A 10,739-nucleotide genomic window follows, 5' to 3' on the forward strand; every position below is an offset into this window, starting at 1 on the left:
GAATGTCAGGATCATGTCTCCATTTCTAGGTAGGGAACTGGATATACAAAGCCTATATTCTGAAGCTGTTCTAGTGTAGGGTTAAATTAAACACACACTCACATTGTGCTTCTTATTAGCATCATCCAACTGGCAGGAGAAGTGGAGCTTCTGAAATTCAAATCAGGAAATATTTCCACTTGCTAGCAGCTATGGTAGGACTCTGAGGGACACAAGAATGAAATAAAAGAGGTGTTGTTGTTGTTTTTAAGTTTGGGTTTTCTGCATGTGGAATATACTATTGATCATGGTAGATAAGTTCCCTAACCTCCCCGATAATATGTCAAGAAACTTCGACCACACAGTGTGTGGAAGGGATGTTTAAATGGGGTGGCTCACAGATCGTATCCCTCCCTTCAAGAAGCACACAGGGATACTAGGTGTACTGCTAGGCCTCCGGCAATACAGGCTTAACAATCAAAGAAATTAAATGGAAAATTATTCTCCAAACCCAATGGCCAAATTGTGTCTCATGTATTCATGGAAGAAGTCAGGGGAGAGAAACACGAAACAAATATGCTCACACATACCTCAGTGGTGATTCAAAATTCAGATTAATTCCTACATCCTTTCTCAAAAGAGCTGTGCTAAGATTTGTTACTATAGTCCTGGGAAATATGCAGAAGTTTTTGTGCTGTAGTCTTTCTAGTTTTCTTCTTCGTTTGTTTTTAAGAAGGAGCGAAAGGGCGGTGTGAGTGGTTTCTAAAGATTTCCTAATTAAAGCTGATTTGATTCCTCACTTAAATAAAACAAGTGGTTTGCCCTGACTGGGTTGCTAAATGGTAAGTGTGTCAACCCTCAGAGCAAAGGGTCTCAGTTCAATTCCTGGTCAACGGCATGTACCTTGATTGCAGGCTTGATCCCCGGCCCCAGTCTGGGTGGGTGCAGGAGGCAACCAGTTAATGTGCTTCTCTCACATCAATGTTTCCTTCTTTGTCTCTCTTCCCCATCCTCGCTCCCTTCTACTCTCTCTCTCTCTCTCTCTAAAGATCAATGGTAAAAATACCCTCCAGTGAGGATTTAAAAAATAAATAATTAAGACAAGTGGTTAAAGATCAAAGCAGTCTCACTTAGCAATAGGCACTGGAGAATCAATGTTTCACTAGTCTGTTCAGCTCAAATTCCTAGACCATAGTACTTTACAAAGCTAAATGGGACATAAGTTATTTACCATCGACACCACTGGCAAGCATTTTTTGCAGAATGCATAGGCCACCATCTACTCTATCCACTCAGGTCTACAGATGACTTCCAATTCTGCAGATCAACGTTGCCATTAGAGCAAAAAGTCAGGGCCCGCAGTATCTCCAACCGTGTTCCCCAGCAGAGTTGCGCCTGCGGTAGCTGTGTGGCAGGGGTTCACCAGGGAAAAGCTGTCACTGCACGAAGCAAGTGAGGAATTTAGCAATACACACTGTTGTCCTGTTATTTATAAAACAACTTTCTTAATCCTTGCTTGCATGTAAAAGTCTCCCTAAATTTTTACTTTATTATACGATATTCCAATAGACTCCCTTAGCGTGCCTCGGGAATAGTCCATTGGTAATTTTCACTGTGGATTTCAAACATCAGGGGAGTCAGATATTAAAAAAGGCCCTGAGATTTTTTTGTTTGTAAAATGCTATCTAATGATTTCAAATATACAAGACATGATAGAGTGAAAAAAACACTTGTTTAATTTCTTAACTTTGTTTTCCCATCTAAAAGGCTAGTGTGACTATGTTTTCTCTTATTTGCAAGCAGCGATGAACCTAATTTATTAACATTTTCTCAACAAAAAAACAACAACAACAAATGGAAAGTTTAACGTTGAATTAAGGAGTCTTCAGAATTAACAGGTGCCCAATGACAGATTTATAGGGACCAATGAACTCTATATTTTAGGTCTAGGAAACATCTGCTCAGAGAAAGTGGTTTATGGTTTCCATATCAAATAGAAAAAAAATACCATATTGATCTGAGACTTTGACAGGATTTTTTTAAGCAAAAGTAATGCAAATGCTATTCTAGATGGCTTGTTTACTTCATTATGTTCTACTAAAACCAAGGGGATACAGAAATTGTCATTTCTGCAAGGAAGTGATGAAGGTAAGAAAGTATCATTTCCAATGGAAAATTCATAAGCATATGCCATAGGGGTAAGAAGGCTAATTAAATATAACATTCACTTAATCTACAAGAGAGACTTTTTCTCCATGTGAGTCCATAGATCATATGGGCTTCTTCAATCACTTGGACCCAGTAATCTAAAACAGTGAAATACAATCCCTGGAAAAACTCAGAATTAGACATGTCACAGATAGTAATACAGATACGGAAAAATTTTGCACAAACATGCAACAGCCTAAGCATCTTCTTTTTATTTTTTAATCCGTCTTTTAGGCTCATTCTAAATAATTACACAAAGCAAGGAATTGGCTATTATCCAATCAATTTAGACTATGGACACTGACCAAATTGTTCGACATTTTGCCCTCATCTCTTCTATTTTCAGCCCACATTTCCCCCCTCCATGGTGACTTTCTGGTTATGTATTATCTGGTTTTGGCAGTCTCTACCACCCACTTCAGATAATTGCTCAACTCTCCGCTTGGCTTCTTGTTGGGTAGGCTTGACCTAAGAGAATGGATGAAGAAAAAGTCAGCATTTCCTTTGATCTCTTGGAACTCAGGATTCCATTATATAATCTGCCATAAATCCTAGCGGTAGAGATTGACATCAACTTCCAAACTTGCCACAATATGACACTCCTAGTTGATTCATTATGGATTCTGACATTTCATAATTAACATGAACTCAATACTTAAGTTTGTCTGTGATAAGACATTTTTTTTTTTAGTTGCCTTCTTGATATTTTTAAGGGTTGCCTTGATTAATTTTTTTCTTCTACAATGTAAGCTTTATAAGCCAAATGTTCTAACTGGCTATATGCCTCTAAGGTTTAAGCTCACAGATGTTTCCTTGTGGCCACAGCAAACACAACTCCTCTGAGAATAAGTTTGATAAATAAAATTGGCAATAAATTTCGAACTAAAGAGCTGCATAAAGAAGTCAAGTGCAGCCCTCACTAGCTACACTTTTGTAAGTCTACAAACTTGTCTAATGTACTCAATTGTCAAATATCAGTGGTAATGGATTCTAGGAATGCCATCAACAAATTAAAGTTTCAAACAATCCAAAAACCTCCCTTTATTTAGCATTATAAATCCCTTTCCCCACTGAACAACATATTACCATGACTGCTAACAAGTAGAAAATTGGCACACTTAAATTTGGCTTGTATTCCAAGTGCTGAGGGAGGAGTAAAATGGATAAAATCCAGGTGGTGAGAAGGAAGTGAAGCAAGGGCCCTGCATAGTCTAAACATGAATAATTTGTGAACTGCTCTGAGTGCTTATTACTCAACTACATTAATATTGTTTATGCAACATGAGTGCCGTAGTAAGCAGGAGAGCATTGCTTTCTGCTTTTTCCTTTCCTAGAAAACATTTTTCTATGACTCTTTTCCTTCACAAACTAGACTTGAAGTACCTCCATTTGTGAAGCCTAAATGATCTGGAGGAATAGACCAACAAACGGACATGAACAATTTTCTTCATGCCGAATATTAGAATGTCACCCTCTCCCTGCACTTCCCTGCTTAAAACACAAAGCCAGGCATTGTCCACCATGACACATTCTCAGGAGTATAGTGTCATCATTTGAGATTTATTGTAACTGAAATTAAATTACTTAGTGTGTTGGCCTTTCCCCCAAGCCCCACCCCCAATAACACTTTGTCTTTTCTTTTTTTGTTTTTAATTGGCACCCTTACCTTTTACTTCTCCTTAGAAGAGAAGGAAAGAGAGGAAAAGAGAAAGTACAATCTGATTTCTTCCTTGTATCCTCAAGTCACTGAATTCTAGTGCCCCCATCCCCTTAAGCATAAAGCACATAAAACAATAGAATGATGACCTGTCTTCACTGCATCACTAGCAGAAACTTTGATGGGAGTTGGTAGTGATTATGCCCACTTTACAAATTGGAAAACAGAGCGCTGAGCATGCAAGTTGTTTACTAAGGTTACTCAGCACATCAGTAGCAGAGTAATATCTTTTTACTGCCAGCCTACTTCTTTCTCCACTAGTCACTTTTGAAACAAAATCCTCTTTACAACCATAAGCAATCATTTCAATGAGCAAGTCCTAAATAATTTTTTAAATTGTATTATGACTCTCTTGAACTATTCTAATCACCTCCAAATTGATGTACTCCCTTTTCATCTGAAAACTTCAATCTACACAGTGTTTTTCTAAGGCTAACTTTTTATTTCATTCCAACTCTACTCCAAAACCTTTAATGCCTACACAGCAAGTCCAAAAATATGACATTAACTCCAGTCCTGAATGATCTCATACCACCTCCCTGCATGCTTCTCACCTATGTTCCTCTGAGGCTGGCTAATGATTCCCTATAACTTTTCTCCATGTTTCCTATGGTCTTACCTGTCCTTATATCTTTCTATATAAACATAACCCATCTTTAAGGTCATGGGCAAATAGTGACAGCATCCCTACCATCTCACCCACCTCTGAAACACCCAACCCCTTCCCCATTTCTCCCTCAACCAGAAGTAACTTCCTCTCTTTGTGCTTCCACACCATGGTGCTCATCCCTCCCAAAGCACTCATCACCTTCTACTCTACCTTATATTATGTGACTAGTGGCCCAGTGCACGAAATTCATGCATGGGGGCGGGGGGAGGGGTGCTGTCCCTCAGCCTGGTCTGCACCCTCTCCAATCTGGGACCCCTTGGTGGATGTCTGCCTCAGTGGATATCTCGGAACCCTCGGTGGATGTCTGACTGCTGGTTTAGGCCCAATCCTGTGGGCCTAAACTGGCAGTTGGACATCCCTCTCACAATCCGGGACTGCTGGCACCTAACCGCTCGCCTGCCTGCCAGCCTCATTGCCCCTTAACCACTCCCATGCCAACCTGATTGACGCCTAACTGCTCCCCTGCCAACCTGATTGCCCCCAACTGCCCTCCCCTGCTGGCCTGATCATCCCCAAGGCTTTTATTAGTATAGATAGTATGGTCTACAGCAGTAGTCGGCAAACTGCAGCTCGCGAGCTACATGCGGCTCGCGAGCCGTGGTTTGCCGCTCTGTTGACTAATGAGTTTGCCGACCACTGGTCTACAGTACATATTATAGGCATTATGCAATAATTTGATGTCATATTATGTGCCTTACTGACCATAAGTGATAGTAAATGCCCTGAGGTCAAAGAACTGGTTGGGCTCTATTGAACACAACAGTTATGCCCCCCCGACTCCCTGGGTATCCCAGCTCCTCCCAAGGCACTGGAGTGAGTGCCAGTGTGAACAAACCCCATCTCTGCTCTGGAGGCACTTTCGGTCTGGCTGGGAGCAGAGACTCTGGGACCGATCTCAATAAACCGCAGCTGGGCCCTTGTAAATATTACTCACTCCTTAAATATAATCAGGAAAAGAGCCTAACAGTGTTTGTCAAGTTGAACTACATTGGACTCTGACTAACCTTCATCTCTAAATATCCTATAGTAAAACTCAATGCAAGGAGGATTTTCAAACCTCCATATAAAAAATTATATCTGTATTTGTCACATCGTTTTAAAGTGAAATAGAATAAAATGGGCTAAAGCTCTGATGTGATCATCTTCAATTAAACTCCTTTCCGTATTTTGGTTTTAAGAAAACGAATCCTGACAAATGATTGGCTCTAGTAAATAAAAATGAAAGTACAAAAGACAAATGTTTTCTGTCAGACAAACTCAAAAGTTCTGTGGATTCCTTAGTATCTTTGCTGGAATTCAGAAAGGAAAGGGCCCAATGAGGCCACTTCTCTGAACAGCAGAGCCAGGACAGGCCTCAGAAATGCAGACCATCCACTTGCTAAAGGGCCAATCCAGGGCGGGGAGGTGTGTTCAGAGAGCTCAGTGCCATTGGATCAGAGAACAGCTGGATGGGACCGGAGGAGACCTAATGCCCGCGGCTCTCTACTCTGCCAGCAGAGGACGGGGACCTAGCCCAGGAGCCATGAGCTCAGCCCCTGAGCAAGCCTTACACCTTTACCTCCCCCAGGATTGTGATTTTGTGTGACCTGTCTCTCCCCCTCCAACTGGCAGTGCCCACAAAGGGCCTGTGTGTTGTCTTCAAGGCTGCAAGAAAGGGGAGCTGGAAGATGGTGCCCATTTGTGCCCATTCTTAGCAGGAAACACCAAAGAACTGAGAGTTGGAGCCCCTGTAAATAGGGGAGCGGAGCCAGATTAAGCCCTTGCAGGCTGGGGTTAAGAGAATGAGGCTCCAGGTTTGCAGCCGCTAAGTCACTGTGGTTTTTGTAACAGGAGGTCCGGGAAGCTCCTAGCCACCTGTCGGCTCAGAGAAGTCCGGGAGCCTCCTGAGTACTGCAGGGTGAGCGGGGAGAGGAGCAGGCGGAGGGTGACAGCAGGCTCCCTGAGGCTGTCCTCGGCCACTCCTCCCATCCTGCCTGCCATGCTCACGATCAAGCCCAGCCACGTGGCCGGGAGGCCCAGACTCCTGGCCCACACTGTGACCGGGGCACACACTCTGGGGTCCTGAAGGACATCGTCAACCGCCTCTCACACCCATTCCATAGCACCACACCCGGGCAACTCTCAGTTACTTGGCGACAAGGTTTTACCTGTACCTAGGAAATAATTTATACCTTCCAGATAAAAACGTGCATTTTATTAAACGGAACTTTTTACAAAGCTCTTTTACATAGTTTACTTAATTTAATCCTCATCAATAGCCCCTTTCACAGATGAAGCTACTGAAGCTGAGAGAAAGTATAATATGTTCTCCCATCAGCCTATTCTCTGAGTAGACTGTCCACATTGTTTGTACAATATTCATGGCACATATTCCATTGATGTCGGTTGAGATGTTGTCCTGCACACTCGTCTTTATTTGTGCTTGTACCATCTCTTCACCCCTAAGATCAGATTGATCAAAAACTTTAGAAATTAATGTTGTATCAAGTAATAGCGGAGGGCATGAACTTTCAAAACACTAACCTTCCAGTTTTAGGATTGTCACTTATAAAGTGGTTAACATTGGACACATTACCTAACTTTGCAAAGCCTTAGTTCCCTCATTTGTAAAATTGGAATCATTCTATTGTTTACCAGTTAAGATCATTGTCAGGATTAAATCTGATAATGCCTAGAAACAGCATTGTGCAAAGTAAGAAACCCCTAAACATTAGGTGCTGCTGTAATTGCTTTTGCTACCATGGCGTGGGCAGTAAATAACCGTTGCAAAGATAGTGAGAGAGAGGCTAACCCAGGCTTCAAGTAGGATTGAAGTTACAGCATAACTCTACATGTACATAGACTCACACCTTGCCCAAGAACCAAGTAAATCACTTTTTTTCATCCTCACTGAGGATGTGTTTATTGATTTTAGAAAGAGATGAAGAGAAAGAGAGACATCTATCAGTCTGAATAGGAATAGGAATCCCCAGTCAGGGAATCAAACCTGCAACCCTTCTGGCGCACGGTTGCAACTGAGCCACCCGGCTGGGGCAAAATGCTTCTTTTGATGCCAAAATAAACGTAACCAGTTTTCTACACACTCCCACAGCATTTCTTTGCTGCTCTTCTCATCACAACGGAGTGTGACCGTCCTTACAGTCACAAAGGAGAGGAACAAGGGAGGGAAGGAGGTTGGAGGCTTCCACGCTTTCTCTCCCGACACTCATGCTCGCTTCAAAAGCGGCAGCATGTCGACAGGTGGCCTGCCCAAGCGGGTGGGTGCGTTGCCCTTTTTGATTCAGCTCAAGTTCCAAGTTATAGTCCGATGGATGCAAACTCCTAGCAGCTACAGCACTGCCCGTTCGCAGCTATGGTGCTGACCATGAGTTCCGGTCATTGACGCAAACAGCATTTACTTAATTGTCAGGCACTGTACTAGGCTTGGAATTAAAAATGAGTGTCTGACTCTTGGAGACTTTAAGTAGCTTAATGAGTGGGTTTAATCTTATTTGCTCCATACAGTTATATCCGCCAGTTACTCATAAAACCCTACTTGGCAGGTTGAGGAATTTGAGGCCAAAGGTGAAATTGCACAGCCAGACAGCGGAGGGAGCTGTGACCTCAGCCGTCTCCTGTGGATTTGAATTAAAGGCCCTAATGCCTAATCCTCACCAAAGAGCGACTGCTCTGGAAGACCCGAGCAGAGTATAAGCTTTCTAGAAAAAATGTTTTTAGGGGTGAAGAGATGGTACAAGCCCGAGTAAAGATGAGTGTGCAGGACCACATCTCAGCCGACATCCATGGAATACGTGCCATGAATATTGTACAAACAACGGGGACAGTCTACGCAGAGCTGGTCACCGTCATTCTTGCCTGTTTTCTTGGTAGACAGTCTGCCACCATGAAGCAAAGCTGTTCTCTGTCCAAAGCAAACTGAAGCCCAGCCGCTGGGCCCTGAGCCCCAGCAGTTGTTCTGACCAACTGGGCTAAACGAATATGGACAAATCCTCAGAGAGCCCGTAGATGACAATACGCCCAGTGTGTATGTTTCTATTGTATAGAGGTCTAAAGGGGTGGGAGTGGGGGGCGGGGAGGCAGACAGGACCTACCTCTAAATCCTAAACTGCGTGAAAGATACAATTCTTTCAAATGAGAGATAATTGTTCTTACCGCAATTTTAAGACGCATGAGCTCTCTTCCTTTCCTTGGCTGTTATAAGCAATAAATCAAAACAAATATCCCCAAGGGTCTAAGAAAAATATCCTGCTGGTAAACATAACCTTTATATTCATATTCAAAATTTTGCCTTTTTTTCCCTACATGTCACATCTCTGATATTTACATTATTTTTGTTCCTCGTTTCTTTGAAAATCTAACAACCTCTACAATATTGTGTCCAACTTCTAGAGCAGGGGTCCTCAAACTTTTTAAACAGGAGGCCAGTTCACTGTCCCTCAGACCGTTGGAGGGCCGGACTATAGTTTAAAAAAAACTATGAACAAATTCCTATGCACACTGCACATATCTTATTTTGAAGTCAAAAAACAAAACGGCAAAAACACCCGCATGTGGCCCGCGGGCCGTAGTTGGAGGACACCTGTTCTAGAGTATTATAGCCGTGCATGCCAAGGCCTAATATCTTCATGGAATATTAATAACATTGGAACAAACACTTGCATTTGAGAAATAGGAAGGAATTTTATTGGGTAGAAATGAACTCTGAACCCTAGGTCTCAGAAGTTCACATCCAATTTCATTTTTTTATATCTACACATATTCACACACATACATATATACCTGTGTGCGTGTGTGTGTATATATGTGCGTGTGTGTATGCATGTATATAAACACATAAAAACCAGACGATTTTCCCAGCAACCTCGCGCTTGGAGTTGCTCTGCAAGGCGATTTGATCTGGTCCCTAGAAACCAATAGAAATCTGGCACCTTTGAAGGGGAATCAGTGCCATGACCCAAGTCCTGATAAAGCCCAACCCTTACATCAAGTTGGCTTCATGGGCACATCTGAGAGGAGAAATGTTTACCCTCCTGACAAAGCATGAAACTTACAGCCTCATGCACATTTCCTGGAGTGGGTGGCGTTCCTCTCGCCAAAATGAAAGTATCCTGCCTGCCTTCGGCGGCTGTGTGCAGGGGAGGCCCTCACGCACCCCCCCATCCTGCTGCCGAGAGGGCTGATCTGCTTTCACAGAAGAGCAAACTGAGGCAGCAGGACGCCGGAGAACTTGCCTGAAACCACAGGGCAGAGACGGGTGTCTCCCTTTCGCATTGCTAGATGGCGTAGCTTTTCAGAAAACTCGACTGCCTTCGGGGAACAAACCATGGCTTATTCAGATTGCTCCGCTCAGACTCACATAAATTACAGCACCAAAGAGTAAGGAAGCAGGGAATGTGTGCAGGCCGGCCCGCCATCAGCCCAATGAATAACTTTTTAATATTCCGACACATTTCAACAGCACAGTTCCTCAGAGCGAGAGTCAAACCCAGTCAACACACAAGGCAAGGCAGGGGAGTCACGCTGCCCTCTGAACCCGCTGAGCATTCCTCCAAAAGTGAGTTTCCACTGGACCAAGTTCAGATTTAACCTTTTAAAGTCACAGCAACACCGTGTCGGCAGCTCTGCTACATATCCCTGGAGCGATCAGAGGAAAAGGAATATCTTTTCACATGGGAGGGGAGCTCCAAAGTTACCTCATGCTTGTAAATAGCAGCACACAGAGCAGAAAGGGAAAAATAATGAAATAGAAATGGAAAGAGAAGAAACAGGAGTACCTACTTGAGAAGAATGTCACTCAAGCCTGTCTTCTGATGCTATGGCCTGGGCTAGAGAAAGGAGCTAACCCTCCTCCGAGCCCGGTTAGGAGCTGCTGAGCATGGAGCCTGCATTTTCAGTTTTGGTGCAATCGGCTCTGAGGCAGGAGACAGGAGGCTGTTCTGACCATGAAATTAGGAAATGCAGTCACTCAAAACTAAAGAACTAGCACCACCATTTGACTAGGAATGGAAGCTCTGCCGTGCCGAACAGAGGAGGGGTGCCTTCCCCTCTGCACACCAGGCCCGACTCTCCCTGTCTCAGCCCTGGGGTCAAGGCCGCCGGGTCACCAGGGGTCGGTCAGCTGCCTCATGGGCCTGAAGTGTTGTTCTGGAACCCAGCTGATTTTCT

At 43.5% G+C, this 10,739-nt stretch overlaps 1 protein-coding gene across 2 annotated transcripts in view; it reads right to left on the reverse strand.

The window, feature by feature from the left end:
- The window catches only part of ESR1 (estrogen receptor 1), a 303,086-nt gene extending 292,602 nt beyond the window's left edge, over window positions 1-10,484 (reverse strand). Inside the window, exon 1 of one of the 2 annotated variants that reach the window (XM_079779825.1) lies at window positions 10,353-10,484. The gene's annotated coding sequence lies outside the window, so the exon portion shown is untranslated. Of the gene's footprint in view, window positions 1-102; window positions 168-10,352 lie in introns of those variants that run through there. The other variant, XM_079779826.1, reaches the window with a different exon arrangement.
- Window positions 10,485-10,739: the final 255 nt, after the last annotated feature.

Source organism: Cnephaeus nilssonii, assembly GCF_951640355.1.
Source record: "Cnephaeus nilssonii genome assembly, chromosome: 9".
Lineage (NCBI taxonomy): Eukaryota > Metazoa > Chordata > Mammalia > Chiroptera > Vespertilionidae > Cnephaeus > Cnephaeus nilssonii.